Below are 18,200 nucleotides of genomic sequence, written 5' to 3' on the forward strand. Positions count from 1 at the left end.
AGAGGTCAAGTCACACAAAGACTTTTTTTTAAATCATTGTATTTCATAGGGTATTCCTCACTTTTCCATTTTACACTGAATGGACCAGGTGGGAAAGTCCAGAACATGGAATTAGAAGACTTGGGTTATAATTCTGACTCTGCCACTTACTAGTCCTTGGGTGGTATAGCAAACTCTTAATTTCTGTGATGATGAAAATATTCTCTTGAACAACATGGGCTTAAACTGCACAGGTCCACTTATATATGGATTTTTTTCAATACAGTACAGTACTATAAATATATTTTCTCTTCTTTATGATTTCATAACATTTTCTTAAGCTTACTTTATTGTGAGAACACAGTGTATAATACATGTAACATGTAAAATATGTGTTAATTGACTGTTTGTGTTACTGCTAAGGCTCCTGGTCAACAGCAGGCTATTAGTAGTTAAGTTTTGGAGGAGTCAAAAGTTACACATGGATTTTTGACTGCTCAGGGGGTCAGCACCCCTAACCCCTACATTGTTCAAGTATTTTAAAAAGTAAATGATAGCAACTCAGTGAGGTAGGCAAGGATATGTAAAATAATTTAATGATATGGTATATATAAAAGAACTTTGTAATCTTAAAGCCCTTGATAAATATTTGGGACCATTAAAATAAAGAGTGGGCTTAAAAGCCTCCTGACTTGAGACATGGTTCATCTGGGAAAGACAAGGGCCAAGAGGAATATTTTTAATAAATACTAGTATCCTAAGATGCTAGTATTTGAGAAAATTTGAGGGTCAATAAAAGTCCCATATTGTACACTAAGTTGTAGACATAACTTACAGAACTGCTTACTATAAGTAGTAGTACAGGATGACTAATTATATAAATAACACTCAAAATGTTCCAATCAATTGGTATTCATCAGATTACAGGCCCACAAATCACTGGTGTTCTTCAGGTTGAATCAAGGTATTCTACCACCGAAATCAATCTGTGGGAGTCATTTCTTTTGTTTGTTTGTTTGTTAATAATGTTATGTTAGTCACCATACATTACACATTAGTTTTTTTAATAATTTTTTTATTATGTTATGTTAATCACCATACATTGCATCATTAGTTTTCGATGTAGTGTTCCGTGATTCATTGTTTGCGTATAACACCCAGTGTTCCATTCAGTACGTGCCCTCTTTAATACCCATCACCGGCTAACCCATCCCCCCACCCCCCTCCCCTCTGTGATTTTTTTTTAATTTTTTATTGTTATGTTAATCACCATACATTGCATCATTAGTTTTCGATGTAGTGTTCCATGATTCATTGTTTGCGTATAACACCCAGTGCTCCATTCAGTATGTGCCCTCTTTAATACCCATCACCGGGTTAACCCATCCCCCCATGCTCCTCCCCTCTGAAACCCTCAGTTTGTTTCTCAGAGTCCATAGTCTTTCATGGTTCGTCTCCCCCTCCGATTCCCCCCTTCATTTTACCCTTCCTGCTATCTTCGTCTTCTTTTTTTTAACATATAATGTATGCAAATAAACATATTCTTGACTTTCCCTATTGTTTTTTTTTATTTTTAAATTAACATATATTGTATTATTTGTTTCAGAGGTACAGGTCTGTGATTCATCAGTCTTACACAATTCACAGCGCTCACCATAGCATATACCCTCCCCAATGTCCATCACCCAGCCACCCCATCCCTCCCACCCCCCACCACCCCAGCAACCCTCACTTTGTTTCCTGAGATTAAGAATCTCTTATGATTTGTCTCCCTTTCTGGTTTCATCTTGTTTCATTTTTTCCTCCCTTCCCCTATGATGCTCTGTCTTGTTTCTCAAATTCCTCATATCAGTGAGATCATGATATTTGTCTTTATCTGATTGATTTATTTCGCTTAGCATAATACTCTCTAGTTCCATCCACGTCATTGCAAATGGCAAGATTTCGGTTTTTTGATGGCTGCATAATATTCCATTGTATATATATACCACTTCTTCTTTATCCATTCATCTGCTGATGGACATCTAAGCTCTTTCCATAGTTTGGCTATTGTGGACATTGCTGCTATAAACATTGGGGTGCACGTGCCCCTTCAGATCACTACATTTGTATCTTTGGGGTAAATACCCAGTAGTGCAATTGCTAGGTTGTAGGGTAGCTCTATTTTCAACTTTTTGAGGAACCTCCATACTGTTTTCCAGAGTGGCTGCACCAACTTGCATTCCCATCAACAGTGTAGGAGGGTTCCCCTTTCTCTGCATCCTCGCCAACATTGGTCGTTTCCTGACTTGTTAATTTTAGCCATTCTGACTGGTGTGAGGTGGTATCTCATTGAGGTTTTGATTTGGATTTCCTTGATGCCGAACGATGTTGAGCACTTTTTCATGTGTCTGTTGGCCATTTGGATGTCTTCTTTGGAGAAATGTCTGTTCACATCTTCTGCCCATTTCTTGATTGGATTATTTGTTCTTTGGGTGTTGAGTTTGATAAGTTCTTTATAGATTTTGGATACTAGCCCTTTATCTGATATGTCATTTGCAAATATCTTCTCCCATTCTATCAGTTGTCTTTTGGTTTTGTTGACTGTTTCCTTTGTTGTGCAAAAGCTTTTTATCTTAAGTCCCAGTAGTTCATTTTTGCCCTTGCTTACCTTGCCATTGGTGATGTGTCTAGGAAGAAGTTGCTGCGGCTGAGGTCAAAGAGGTTGCTGCCTGTGTTCTCCTTTAGGATTTTGATGGACTCCTGTCTCACATTTAGGTCTTTCAACCATTTTGAGTCTATTTTTGTGTGTGGTGTAAGGAAATAGTCCAGTTTCATTCTTCTGCATGTGGCTGTCCAATTTTCCCACCACCGTTTGTTAAAGAGACTTTTTCCATTGGACATTCTTTCCTGCTTTGTCAAAAATTAGTTGACCATAGAGTTGAGGGTCCATTTCTGGGCTCTCTGTTCCATTGATCTATGTGTCTGTTTTTGTGTGGCAGTCATTTCTTAATCTGCAAACACAATTTTAGTTCATGGGGAGAATTTTCTCCATTTCAGTTTCAGTCCAGATTCCTCTTAAATCCTTTAGTGACTGGAGCAGACAGCAAAACAAATGGACATGTCACCAATGGCTTGCTTTTGTTCATTTGTGGTCACATACTTGTGCCTGCACTTTAAACTGCTATTAAAAATACCCTGTGGTCATATGATGGTATGAAACATACTGTCTCAATCCCACTTGTAAGAGCCACTTGCTCACAAAGGAAAGTAGTGGTGGGGGGGAGAGCAGGAGATCCAAGACAGGGCAATTGTAACCTGAGGCAGTCCTAGAAGCAGAAAAGTCCGAAAGGAAGCCAAAGTTTGAAGCCAAGAAGAACACAGTTTACATTAGCATTTAATCCAGAGAGCAAGGTGTAGATAGAATAGGTAGCTGCGTGAACAGGGTTGAATTGAGTTGAGAGCTGAAAAATTTGCTGAACAGAGTTTTTGTGTTAGTATGCCCCTCTGTTTACATGGAGCTCTGTACATATTGAGGTAGTAGATGCAAATACTTAAAGAAGCTGGAATACATTTATAACAATATTTTATACGGTACACAGAGAACATTCTGACCTCCCGGTGATCTGCTATCCAGATTTCAGGAGCACTAATGTTAAGTTGTGGATAACACAGCCATAGGGGATCATTAATAGACAATAGAGATACTCTGGCAATCGTCTTAATTTTTGGAAGGGGCACAGTGGAGTAAAACCTTCTCTTCTAACAACATACTCCTTGAAGTCTCTATTAGAGGAAGGATCTTGGGCTGGTTCCCCTTATGATAAAATTACTAGGATTCTTTAAGATGGCTCTGAGCAGTATGACTGCTATTTCTGGGAATCAGCACTCAACAGGCTGTAGGCACAGACCTCAGAAAATCAGAGCAACCCCACCTTTAGGTCCTGTTCTATTTTACTTTAGGAGAACCAGCATATAATGCTGGACTGACCCCAGTGTCAAAGAGAATGGTTATTCAGTCAGAATTATTTAGTTTATTTCATCTATAAAAACAATCCAAACCAGTAACTGAGTCTCAAACTTCGTTTCTTTTAGCTGAATCATCCTATTTGCCTAACTTTATGGAATGAACACTTTGGTGGTGTATCTAACCCCGTAGCCTCTAAGTATCATAAATGTTGCTAATGCTGTTTTAATACATAGTTGATTTTAGGGCTGGCATTGACCTTAGCAGTCATCTTTTTTATCTTTCTCATTTCACAGAAAAGGAAAAAGAGACATAAAGAAGAGCTAAATGTGACTTGTTCAAGTTTATACTTCAATTAGCAGAAGAGCTGAGAATAGAATCCAGGTCTCCTAATTCTCTTGACACTATTCTTTAAACTGCACCATTTCACACATACAGGTATGTACCATTATTTCCAGGGAAGTCCCCTGAGAAATTTTTAACTTTTGTTTTGAAACTGTACTATTGTAACATTTCAAGTCCTAATCTTAAATGTTGGGTCAGGAAGGGAGGTGGAGATCCAACCAACTTTGCAGGAAATGTATCCTTGCAGAAAAGTAAAACTCTCTCAGTAACAACAAGGGTGACCTGGTTTTAAAGATCCCAATATGCAAAATGAGAAAGTTACAAAACAGTCACACTGAAGGAGATTGCATTAGAAGGGAATACTCAGCAGAACTTCTTGAGTGCATTTAAGCATTTACGATTATTACTTGGCAGAATCCTCTGGGACAGAGAACCAAAGTTAAAATGCTAAGAACCCCTGCCAGATGAAGACCAAGAAGAAGGCAAAATAAGCATCTTTGAAGTAAAATGGAGGTTATGAAGAAATGGAATCTGTTTGACAGAAACTCAGTTTCCTCTGAAAGTATCAGGGCCTGAGTAACCAGCCTAGTGAAGAGTCTTATGGTCACTCAGGCTTGAACTTGAATATCATCTTGAGGCTCTCTCTATACCTCATCCTCTATAATACATCCATTACCAAGCCCTGTTTCTCTCTTTCTTTGAAATAACTCTAACATTCTTCCCTTCTCCATTCTGACTGCCAGCATTGTAGATGGGACTCCATTATCTTATGGGAAAAAATTCCTATTCTCTCCTACTCTGTTTTACCATTGGCACAGCAGTAAGAGTCATCTTATACAGCTTTCTTGATCACATCCTGTTTAAGAACCTAGAGTGACTCCCCAATGCCTACAAGATCAAGACCTAGTTTCTCAACCAAATGTTCAATATCCTCCAACTAACGGGCCCAGCTTAGCTACTCCTACATACTTCCCTCTCTTCCCAAATATTGCTATACCCAAGACAGTGCTAATTCAAACCTTTGACTTCCATCCTCTTCCCACATATAACAGAGGTGTTTTCCCAACTCCCACATCTGCCTATTTAAATCCCACCCAGCCTTTCAGACCCAGCTCAGGTTTACCTCTTCCACATACCTTTCCTAACCACCTCCCCAGAGCTCCAGCCAGTACTGATCTTTACAATTTTAATTAGTGCCAGCTATGCTCAAGGCACTGATCTTCTTGCTTCTTTAGAAATGGGAAAAACTAACAGGCAAAATTTGGGACCCATTTAATAACGTCCTGCTCTGAAACAGGGACAGACAATGTTCATGTAGCCCTTAGTGTCTGTTACTACAGAGAGTGCCAGGCCATCATTTGAAGAATTCACCAATCTTTCTTCCTCCTAAGATGAAGATAACATTTTGGAACATCCAAAATATACTTCATTCATGACACATTACCCACTTGTCACATAATCACAGAATCTTAGAATATATGAGAAGGAAGGGGCTTTGAATCATTAATTATATATAAGAAAAGTGAGGTCTATTTCTGTTTTCTGGGTATTCTTATGTTTTATTTTCCCTTGAGAAAGCTACTGCTGGCAAATAACACAATTTTAAAAGAAATTCGACAGTACATATCTTTAAAAATGCTCCTGGTTTTTTGACCCAGTAATTTGACTTCTGGGAAGCTATACTGAGCAAAAATCTTGAATATTAAAAAAATTTATATACAAAAATATCACAGCTTTGTTTATAACAGTAGAGATAAACTGGAGACACCCTAAATATCCCCAAATTGGAGACTAGTTAAGTATATTATGGTATACCTGATCCGATCCAATAAAATATCATATAGCCATTTAACGTGATATTCTAACATATGATGGTGCAAATTGTACTGTCTCAATCTCACCTAGCAGAGTCACTTTTCCACAAAGAAAAATGGTGGTAGAAAGGGCGGAAGAGTTAAAGAGTGATATTATTGATAATAATGTGTGGGAAATTCTTACAAGTGAAGAATTTCTGGATAGAAAATGAAGAAAACTGGATAGAAAATGTATACACAGGATAAACTCATTTAAAATGCATGGGGGAAGACTGGAAAACCTTGTTTAAGCCAATTGTTTGATTTTTTTCATGAAAATTCATGATTTGCTGGTTTATGTAACTTTTTATTTTAAAATAATTTCAGATGCATACACAGGTATGAGAACAGTACAAAAAACTCCTGTGTACCCCTCACTCATATTCCCTAAATATTAGCATAAATAAACTTTTATTTATTTATTTATTTATTCATTTATTTATTTATTTATTTCAGTCTTGAGGTCTTTTTTTTTTTTTTTTTTACACTTATCATGCCATGAATTCATAGGGAATGGGTTCCAGCAGCTCAGGCTCTTTTCCATTAGTTCTCACGAAGTGTGCTTCTCTGGGTGGAGCAGGTTGGTACTCAGTTGAACCCAAGTACCTTTATCTTTGACTTCCTTCTTTTCCTGATCATTTTTCTTCACACGCTTCAGAAAGCTATCTCAGCTCTTTGAGTGATTAATATGTTCAATACGTACATTAATTCTCTTGGCAAGAATCTCACCCTTGTTTGTTTACAACAATGCCAATGGCATGCTAGGCAACATTATAGAGTCTTCCAGTTTTCCTATGATAATATTTATGGGGCATTCTGTTTTGAACAGTGCCTTTCCCTTAATGTCCATAATATCACCTTTCTTGTAGATTTGCGTGTATGTGACCAAAAGAACAACTCCATGTTTTCTAAAAGGCCTAGAGAACATATAGTGGGTACCTCTCCTTTTTCCCTGTGTTGGTCATTTTGGTGAATTACTGGGAGGTGGCGGTTCCTGTCAAAAGGGATAAATAAACTTTTAAAGAAGTCCTTCTGTCCCATTTAAGGATCGTTTGGCCAATAAGCTCCTATGTGAACACTGTCACTTTAGATTCCAAAGTGAAGGGGTAACAGAAAGGAGACAGACACTCATTTCTCATGGCCTATGGAATCTGGGATGAAAGCCAGTCCCAAGACTAATAATCAGATGCAAGACTTTTAACCAATTACACTGCCTATTATTTACTGTAATCAGTGTCATCTCATTCTGCCTTTCCCTTGACTACTTCAAGGAACATCATGGAGACAAAGTGATAATGAGTGTTGAACAACAGATTTAAACTTCCTGATTCAGATGAGTGACTTGAGGGAGACAAATATATATTTTTTGTTCATGCCTTCCCTCTGGTGAAAATGAAAAGCATCAATTTAATCCAGCTGCCAACAGCTCTACATAACTCCCTTGGACATCAAAGAGAAAGGAATAAAGAGTTGAGGACCTTACAGGAATAAAAACACCACATGTCCATAGCCATGAAAATGCATTATGTAAACGAAAGTACCCACATTTGGGTCATCTAGCACTGTCGAGTCGGACTTCTGGTAATGATGAAAATGCTCTCTCTCTGTGCTGTTCACTATGGTAGTCATGAGTCACATGTGGTTATTAAGTGTTTGAAACATGACTGGTGTAACTGCAGAACTGAATTTTTTATTTCATTCCATTTTAATTCATTTAAGTTTACATAGCTACATGTAGCTAGCAGCTACTATACTGGAGAGTGGAGAGCTAGACCCTTCTCCACTCTAAGTATAAATTTCCTCTCTAGTTCCCCTGATCTCTTTGTACTCTCACTGAAGATCACATCCATGCCCAACAGCTCCAGTTACCTTATAATGATGGTACTTAATCATGGCTGCATATTACATTCACCTGGGGCACTATTCTTAACCATCACTGTGGGGGGGGGGTACTATGACCCAACCGTGAGTATTTTTTAAAAGGTCCTCAGATGACTCTAATGTGCAGTCAGATTTGAGAACCTTTGATCAATATGCTGATGACTCCCGATTCTATATCACCAGATCTCAGTGCTGTGTTACACATGCTGACAGGATCTTTCCTTCCTGATTCAACTCCATTCCCCCTCCCCAAAAACCCTCAAACACCAATATATCTAAATGGAATATCATTATCTAGTATTGCCCTCACCCAAATCCTTCAAACTTTAGTTACTGGACTTACTTCTGCCATTTTGCTATTTGTTTTTTATATGTCTTATGTATTTCTTATTTCTCAATTTCTTCATTATAGCCTTCCTTTGTGTTTGTTTGTTTTTTAATAATTTATCTTTCTGATGCACTTCTCATTTCCTATTCTATATATATTTTTTAAGTAAACTCTACCCCCAACATGGGACTTGAACTTGTGACCCCAAGATCAAGAGTCTCATGCTCTACTGACTGAGCCAGCTAGGTACACCAAGAGGGGTTCTCTTCTAAATGTTTTTAATTATTTTCTTAGTGGTTACCCTGGGGATTAAAATCAACATCTTCAATGTATAGCAAGCTAGTTTCAATTAGTAACTTAGTTACAATACTATAAAAACTCTGTTCCTATGCAGCTCCATTCTTCCCCTTCTATGTTGTTATTGCCACAGCTTACATCTTTATATACTGTATGTCCATTAACATAGATTTATAATTTTTGTTCTGAACATTTGTCTTTTAAATCATATATAGAGGGCGCCTGGGTGGCTTAGTCAGTTAAGCGTCTGCCTTTGGCTCGGGTCATGATCCGAGGGTCCTGGGATCAAGCCCCACACACCGGGCTCTCTGCTCAGCAGGGAGCCTGCTTCTCATTCTGCCTCTGACTGCCACTCTGCCTGCTTTGCTCTATCTGTCAAATAAATAAAATCTTTAAAAAATAAATAAATCATATGTAGAAAAAAAGACTTACAAACCAAAAGCACAAGAATACTGGATTTTATATTTAGCTATGTATTTAACTTAACCAGTGTTTTTTATTTCTTCATATGGTTTTGAATTGCTGTCAAGCCTGAAGGACTCCCCTTAGCATTTCTTGTAAGGCGGATTTACGGACAATCAACTCCTTCAACTTTTGTTTATCTGGGAAGGTCTTAATTTCACCTTCATTTTTGAAGGATAGTTTTGCAGGATATAGAATTTAGGTTGAGAAGGTTTTTTTTTTTCTTTCAACATTTTAAACATATTACCCCACTGCCTCTGGCTTCTATGGTTTCTGAAGAGAAATTATCTGTTAATTTTATTGAGGATCCCTTGTCTATGACAAGTCACTTCTCTTGCTACTTTCAAGATCCCTTATATGTCTTTGTCTTTTGATAGTTCAATTTTAATGTGTCTGTGTGGAATCTCTTCAAGTTTAGCCTTCTTGGACGTTGTTAACCTTCTTGGATATATAGATTCATGTATTTAATCAAATTTTAGAATGTTTTGGCCATTATTTCCTCAAATATACTTTCTGCCATGTTTTCTCTCTCTTCTCCTTCTACAACCCCCATTATGCATCTGTTGGTACACTTGGTAGTGTCTCACATACATCTGAGGTGCTATTTACTTCTCTTCATTCCTTTTTACTTTCTGCCCCTCAGACAGGATAATTTTAATTGATATATCTTTAGTTTCACTGATTCTTTCTTCTGCTCCTCAAATCTGCTGTTCAGCATTTGGCAAATACTACTAGGAAGTCTGCTCTAACTCTGAGAAAATTCCAAGGCAGGAGGGCGTATAAAACAAAGGTAAACCTGAGGTGCCTCAGTGGGGCATTCAGTTAAGCATCTGACTCCTAGTTTTGGTTCACGTCGTGATCTCAGTGTTGTGAGACTGAGCCCTGTATGGAGTTCTATGCTCAGCACAGAGTCTGCTTAGAGTTTCTCTCTCCCTCTCCTTCTGCCCCTCCCCACCTCTCTCTCTAAAATAAACAAATAAATCTTAAAAAAAAAACAAAGGCAATCCTCTCAGCTGATCCCTCTTTTTCATACAGCAATTCTATATATATATGTATGTATATATATTAACCTGTCAAAACATACAATCACAATTCTTTGAGAACAAAATCCATATTGCCCTGCCTGGCACCAGCAAGCTACAACAAGGAATGTGGGCCACTGTCTCCACAGCTTTATCCAAGCTAAGGAGTAGGAGACGGTAGGTAGGTAGAAATGCTCCAAAACTCTTTTACCAAAATTTAGTAGCTTCTTTCTTCATTAAACACTAATATTACTGTTTTAAGTTTTTATTAGATACCAGAGTTCAGAAAAAGTTGATTCTGATGGTTTTTGCTATAATGGTTAATTATTGCATTAGTGGAGAGATGGGTTTTTGGAGTTCCCTACTTTGCCATTTCTTGCCTTTATTTCTTAATCAAAAATTTTGTGGAAATAGTCACACATTTATCCTTTCATTTAAACTGTAACTTCTTGTCCAGCTCCATATAAAACCTGTATGACATACTTTTTGTAATCTAAATCTTAATTTAATTAAGAAATATTTTTATTAGTCTGAATCTTTCTATTCAGCAACATAATGTGCTTCTCTATTCTCTTTTGTCTTGTTTTATCCCCTTCAATAACTCCTTTTACATGGGTCCTGTTCCTTTCTAAATAAATTAATTCATGGATATCTTAAGATGGCACTAATGTGCATTGGATTTCTTTCCATTTCAATTTCTGAGTGATGGTGATGATTACGGTTAAATTTTTTAAAGCTATTGATATTTGCATATTTTCTTACCTTCTATCACCTTACCCTTTTTAGCTCTAACAGATTTTTGGAAAGTTTTCTTGGGTGTTTCATTATATAATTATATAATGTAAATATAAAGGTAAGTTTGTCTCCTCTGTTAAATATTTATCATGTTTTCATGTCCTCTTACTACAATAGCCAGAACCTTAAAATAATTGAATAATAGTGGCATCCCTATCTTGTTCTTGATTTTAATGGCAATGGATCTAGTATTTCACAACTTATTATGATATTTATTATTGCTCTGAGGTAAATAGTGTTTTTGTGTGTAAATAGTTTACTTCTGTTCCAATTTTACTTTAGTTTTTTTTAAATAGATGCTGAGTTAATATCAAATTATTCTTTTTCATGTATTGATATAATCGTGTTTTCTTTCCTTTAAGTCATTGACTTATTTACTCAATTGTATTAATAATTTCCTCATATTGAACTATGCTTGCATGCTTAGGATAAACTCCCCTTGGTCATAATGTATCATTCTTCAAATTCACTACTGCTTTATAATTTGCTAATATTTTATTTAGAATTTTTGGAATTATTCTCATGACTGATAGTCTATAGTTTTCTTCTTAGGTTATCTTTATTAGATTTTGGCATTACTATTATGCTTGCTCTGTAGAATTATTTCTTTTTCTATAATCTGAACTATTTTTAGCCAGGTGCAGTGGTGCAGGCCTGTAGTCCTAGCTACTTGGGAGACAGGAGGATCTCTTGAGCCCAGGAGATCTTGGCTGTAGTACGCTATGCCAATCAGGTGTCCGCACTAAGTTTGGCATCAGTATGGTGACCTCCTGGGAGTGGGGGACCACCAGGTTGCCTAAGGAGGGGTGAACCAGCCCAGGTCAGAAATGAACTATTTTTAATATCAAGATAACTATCTGTATTTTTTAAAGTTCTATATACACAGCTGTGAAACCGCTTGAGCAGAATGACTTTTAATTGGTAGTTATTTTAAACTATGTTAATTTCTTCTATGATTACTAATCTGTTCAGTTTTCCCATTTATTTATGGTTTAATTTTGGTGATTTTTCAGGAAGTGCAGTCACTTAGGATGTCTTCAGCTTCTTGTAACACAAAAGCATTCGTAAAAGTGGGTTAACAGAAAGGGAGTTTTTATCTCACACAACTAAAAGACTAGAGATTGAGCAGCTCCCGGGTTGGTTAATTCAATGGCTCAAAGATATCATAAAGGACTTGATTTATGCCATCCTCAGCATGTAGGCTGAATCTTTTAGGTTGGCTGTCCTCTTAGTTCCAAGGTGGCTACCAAAGTCTTTGGTGTCACAAGAAAATGACAACATTCAGAGGCAAAAAGAGAAATATTCCTTTTTTACATCTCTTTTTCAGAACAAAGAAACCTTTCTCAGAAGCCCCCCAGGACATCTCATTAGCCAGAATTGCAACAAATTCTCAAACCTAGGCCAATCACTGGCCAAAGAAATGAAATTACCTATACTGACTTAGTCTTAGACTAATTAAAACTTTCCTTGTGATGGAGGGGCTTCTTGCCTGAACACAGGGCTGCATGGAAGGGAGGAGGTTAAACACACAAACAAAAGCAGAGCTCTACCAACAGAACATTACCCCATCTCTATCCTCACCATTATTTCATGTAGTACTTCCATACAAATTTATTGAGAGCCTACTACGTGCCAGGCTCTGGGTATAGAGTAGTAAATATGACCGATAAGGTTCTTGCTATTATGAAGTTTACATTTTGGTTGGGAGAGCTAGTGGTTAAAGTAATAAACAAATATAAATATGATCATTTCAGATAGTGGTAAGTTCTTGAAGAAAAACAAGTCAGGGTAATGAAATGGAGAGGAATATGTGAGAGGCTTGCTGCATTAGGAAAAGTGATCTAGGAAGGCTTACTGAGGAGATGACATTTGATCTGAAGCCTACATGTTAAGAAAGAAATTGTGAAGATCTGGCAGAAGATTATAGGCAGCAAACTACATGTGCAAAGGTCCCAAGGTAGTCACATGCTTGAGAAGTATGAAGAATAGAAAGTCAGTGTTCTCTTAAAATACCATTGTGTTTCATATATCCACACCTGAGCACATGTTGTATCTGTTGCCTAGGATGACCATTCCTGCACTGCTGTCTAGCAAACTCCTACCAACTTTTCAAGACAAAGCTCAAATATTACTTTCTCTTCAACTACTTCCCCAGGTAGAGTTAAACACTTCTTCCTTTGTGTCCCTACTGTGTGTTAGAATCCTTATCATACCATAGTACATTTAACATATTTTCATTTTTTTCTCCCTCTGGACTGGGAGCTGCTTAAAGGCAAGGGCTATATCATTTATATATGTATATTGGTATTCCCCACTACCAAGTACTCTGGGCCTGACAAATAGTAGGTGCATAACAACTATTTGTTGAAACACTCTATTCCTAGCACTGTTATAAGCATTATGGAACATATAAGAGTCTACTTTCATTGAAGTAGTTAAAAATGTAGACTCTGGATTCAGAAGCTTGGCTCTAATCCCAAGCCACCAATTACTAGCTGTGTGAACTAAAGCAATTTACTTAACCTCTCTGTGCCTCAGGTTCCTTAACTGCGAGGTGGGAGTTTATAATAATAACTATCTAAAAGTGAGGAATAATTTAAATAATGTATGTGAAGCATTTAGTAACATAGTTCCCGGCATATGATTAGTGCTTAATGTTAATTTATTATTTATAAATTAATGAAATTATTTAATTATAAGATTTATACAAATGAGAAACAATACTGCAATACACTACTATGCAGGATGGTTTAAAGTGCCTCCTGAAACAAGAGATATCTTGACCTCAACAAAGCATTGCTGAATATATGAATGAAGAAAAAATAGCCACGGTGTATTGTGCTGGCCTGACCATTCTAGAGCACTGGTTCCATTTCTGAGCATCATATTTAAAAAGAACATATTCTTTTTATTTAAACATATTTAAAAAAACATAGTGTAACTGGAAACAGACCATGGGAAAGATCATAATTCTAGAGAAGGGGAGACTCGGAGTAGAGAGAGACATGAGAGCTGAAATCAAACATTTGAAGGGTTGTCATGCAGAAGAAAGAGTTTTGCTCAGCGCTGCTCTAGAGAAAAGAACTAGGGCAATGAAACAGAAGTTGTAGGCAGGTGATTTCAGCTCAATACAGAAAAGCATTTGCTGAAAGTCAGCATTCACCACACAGGCAAGAAAGTGGTGAGTTCCCCATTGGCAGAAGTGTTCATTAACTGAATAATCACTTAACATATTGTCAAGGGGACTTTATCATTGGGCAGGGGATTATTCTAGATGACCTCTGAGGTCCCCTGAAGGAGGTTCAAGATCTGGGCCTTTCTGGGAAAGATTAGTATTACTACATTAAAATTAGGAAGTTCTCAAAGTGGTACTATGAAAGGAGCCAAGATGCTCTCAAAATCAATACCCCACCAAATGCACACACACGCACGCTCACAGATACACCCACAGTCTTTCTCTGACCAGCCCACTCCTGTGCCTTTGTACATAACATTTCCACTTTAGTTACTTTGTGGATTGGGCATTCAAGGTTCCTCTTCAAATGTAATTTTTTCCTAGAAGAGGTATGGCTTTAAGCCACCCAGCCATTTTCATCAGCTTCTATCAGAGTGCCTGGTACATAATCATTAAATATGCTCGTTATCCACCATTTACACTTGAGATTGTACAAGTTTATCAGATTAAATTTACTTGTCTTAAAGGGCTCTGAAGAGATGCAGAAGTGGATAGGTAGGCATGGATAAGGGCGAGAGGTCACAAAGGTATTCAAGCTCAATCCTCATGGAACAGAGTGTAAGCCATGCACAGATACCACAACCCTCTAAAAGCACACTTTTTTTTTTTTTTTAGTTAGGTGTAAAGCGAGGCTTTCCTCTTCACAAAGTCGAGATGGGCAGTGATCTGGGCTGGGATTTGCACCCTCGCCTTCTGCCCAGCCCATTGATTTAGCTCTTTAAATCGCATCATTTAAGCCTACAAATGTCACAAATCCCATTAGACACTCTCCTCTGGCTAGCAGCATAGAAAAGAGAGAACACGATAAGCCCCCCGAGGCAGCCTGTTAGACCATTCCTAATGTTCCTTACTTGGTGGACTACATTGGGAGTGAGTTTCATGTGTAGAAATGGCATGAAGTGCTGGCTGGTTTTGTTTTGTTCAGTTAAGAACACATCTCAAGGCCAGTGCATAATGATGGGAAAGCCAACCTCATCTCTTGGCTTAGGTTAATGGCAAATGAGTACAGTCTGCCAAGTATAAAGGTAAAGAGTGACGGGAAGGAACCTTCCCAATAATACATCCTCAAGAGATTCCAGAAACTCTATCATTAACAGCTTATGAAGAAAGGATTGGTCTCAGCCTGGAGGAAGGCTGAGGCTAAAGCTGTAAGTAAGGGTCACGTGGCACCAGCTGTGGGGAATGGAAGAGGGTAGGGCATTAGGCAAGTCATTAGATGTCTACATAAGCCTACATGTAGACAGACAACACAGAGAACCCATTTTACATCATTGCCAATGTGTAATGTCAAGGTGGGAATGGATACATAAAAGAGATTCCCAAGGCTGGACACCAGGCCTCTCCTTTCCCCTTCACCACACCTTCCCTGCCTTTCTAGACACATGTTTCTCTGCTCCCAAGGCCACAGTAACTTCCCTCCTCAAGGAATCCACATTAAGGTGTTAACAGCTATTAGTCACATGATTTTTTTATTCCTTCCAGGGGTAGTTTTAGAGATGTAATGCCTTAAGGCAAAGGAGCAATTCCCTAATAGTACACTCTCAGGCAAACCTCTGGAGGAGATATTTTTCTCTAAGGGGAAAACTATGAGGTTTCTCATAATATTCCAGCTCACTGGAAATGCAATAGACTAGATCAATTTCAAATGCAAGAGATGAAAAGTAAATCTAGACTCTGAATTGACTATATATAATCCAGTTATACTTACTTCGAGTCTCAAATTACTGTGTTTTACTGTCCTTGCTCTTCACCACTATAACCCACACATCTGGCACATAGTGAAAGTTCAACGAATGGTACTGCTTGTCGCCTTCATTATTACTACTATTAGCATAGGAAGCAGTAGTAGTAATAGTGCTGCCCTGGCACAGTGCTTGGGACATATTAAGTATTCAAAACTCTACTAATTATTTTGTTGCACCAGCTCCTGGCACAGTGCCTGGCATATAATAGGACACCAATTTAGTTAGTTCCCTTCCTTCTCATCTTGCACTAGGATACATTTGTCTTCAGTTTATCACACAGCCTTGCCTTACAGAAGTGGACAAGTTCTTAGTGCTTAGCATGGCAACATCTGTGACACCATCTGAAAAGACATCTAGCCTTTTCTCCCATGGTAACCTCTTAAGTGGCAAATGGGCAGCAAGTATTTAAGATCATTTTTCTGATGGGAAAACTGAGGTTATGAGCTTTTGCCCTGGAATTTTAGCACACCCTTAATCTTTGTATCTTATTATAGCCTAAAAACTATATCTACCCCCCCAACTAGGCCATGATCAATCTCACCACTGTTGTTCTTACGCTCTACGGTGTCTGGACTACCCTCACATTTTCACATTTAATTCATCTTCCAAAGACTGACTTAAGAGCTACCTCTTCCATGAAACCTTCTCTGAGATCTCCAGCCCTCACCAAGCCCTTTCTGAAATCCCAAAGCATCATATCAGTGCCACACAATTTAATACTTCATTCTGTGACCATGCCAACCCTTCATAGCTAGATCGTATTTGTTAAACATTCATTTGTCAAGCACCCATCATGTTCCAGACCTGTGTGAGTCCTCAGAAGGCAGGAATCAAGGTACTCCTACCCTAGTGGCAGAAAGACAAGCATGCAGTTAGGTGACATTGGAGAAATATCATCCAAGTACCAGTGGAGAACTCAGAGGGAGATTGGCTACCTTTCTGAAGGTGTTGGGGGAAAAGTTCACAGAGAAGGAGAACTGTGAGCAAGGTGCTGAAGCCGAGAACTAATTTGTTAGGTGCAGAGAGTGGGATGAAGCTATGTGCAGACATGGTCATAAAAGGAAAACTCAGAGAGCACGGCTCAGTATGGCTAGAACTTAGGGTGGGATGGAGAGAATATCATGGAAGGTTTACTCGTTCACTCATCAAATATATATCAAGCATCCAGGGCACGCCACGAACTTGGTTAGGTGCAGGTGCTGTAACAGGACAGATTCAGTCCCTGAACTTGAGCAGATGCAGGACAGATGTAGTCCCTGAACTTGAGCTTTAAAGCAAATTGGACAGAAGAAATGATTATCCAGTAAGACAAAGAAATATGTAACTACCAATTGTGATAGGCATAAGAAGGAAAAGGATATAATGGAGAGAAGAGTATGAAAGAACTACTTTAGACAAGGTGGCTAGTGAGGGCTGCTCTGAGGAGGTGACATTTTGTTGAAGCATGAGAGATGAAGAGAGCTGGAGAAGAGCATTCCAGGAGGTAATCAAAGGTCTTGAGGTGGCAAAAAAGCTTGGCATGTTGGGAGAATGAAAAGAAGTTCCACAAGGCTAAAGAATAATGGATGAGGGTGAGAAGCTGAAGAAGTAAACACAAGCCCAGACCTAGGAGACCTCAGAAAGGAATGTTGATTTCATCACAAGAGCATCAAGAAACTAATCAAGGAGTGAAATGGAATCAGATGTGTGTTTCATGGGATAACTTGGGGGTGGTGCGGAAGACCACACAGAGGGGAAAATAATGGAGTTGGGATGACCAACCATAAGGTAGTGGAATGGTTTAGGTGAGAGACAATGAAGGCATGGGCCTATTCTTTCATACCCTCCCAAAGTGACTAGCATAGTGCGAGGCACACTGCAGGCTTCCAGTGTGTTCACACTGATTAAATAAATATAAACTGAATCAGGTTGTTGAGTCTCTCTTCAGGAGATCACACTGTCTCTTCTTCCTCCTCCTTGTTTGTTTATAATGGAGATGCGGAGGCAGGGAGGCAGTCTACAATTAGTATTATTAAAGTCATTTGCTGTTTAGTGACAAATGCTTACTCTAAGTGCCACTTCCCTTTAGCCACTGCTGAGTTACTTGAAAGTAGCACAGAAAAATATCAGTGCTTCTTGAGACAGCCAAACAGTATCCTGCTCTCCTGAGATTTGGATGCAGAGAGAAATCTGTCATTTGGGCCTGTTCAGGGCAAGAGGTGACACTCACCTTCAAATACCAACTTCCCAGAAGATCACAAGCACATGAATTGCAAATGTCACTTGGTATAATATATGCTTCTCCCTTTGCCAAAGCAGGGATGTCATTACCT

The sequence above is a fragment of the Eumetopias jubatus genome, unplaced genomic scaffold (genome assembly GCF_037043125.1).
Source record: "Eumetopias jubatus isolate StellerSeaLion01/CBP00866 unplaced genomic scaffold, mEumJub1_p1.0 scaffold_11, whole genome shotgun sequence".
NCBI lineage: Eukaryota > Metazoa > Chordata > Mammalia > Carnivora > Otariidae > Eumetopias > Eumetopias jubatus.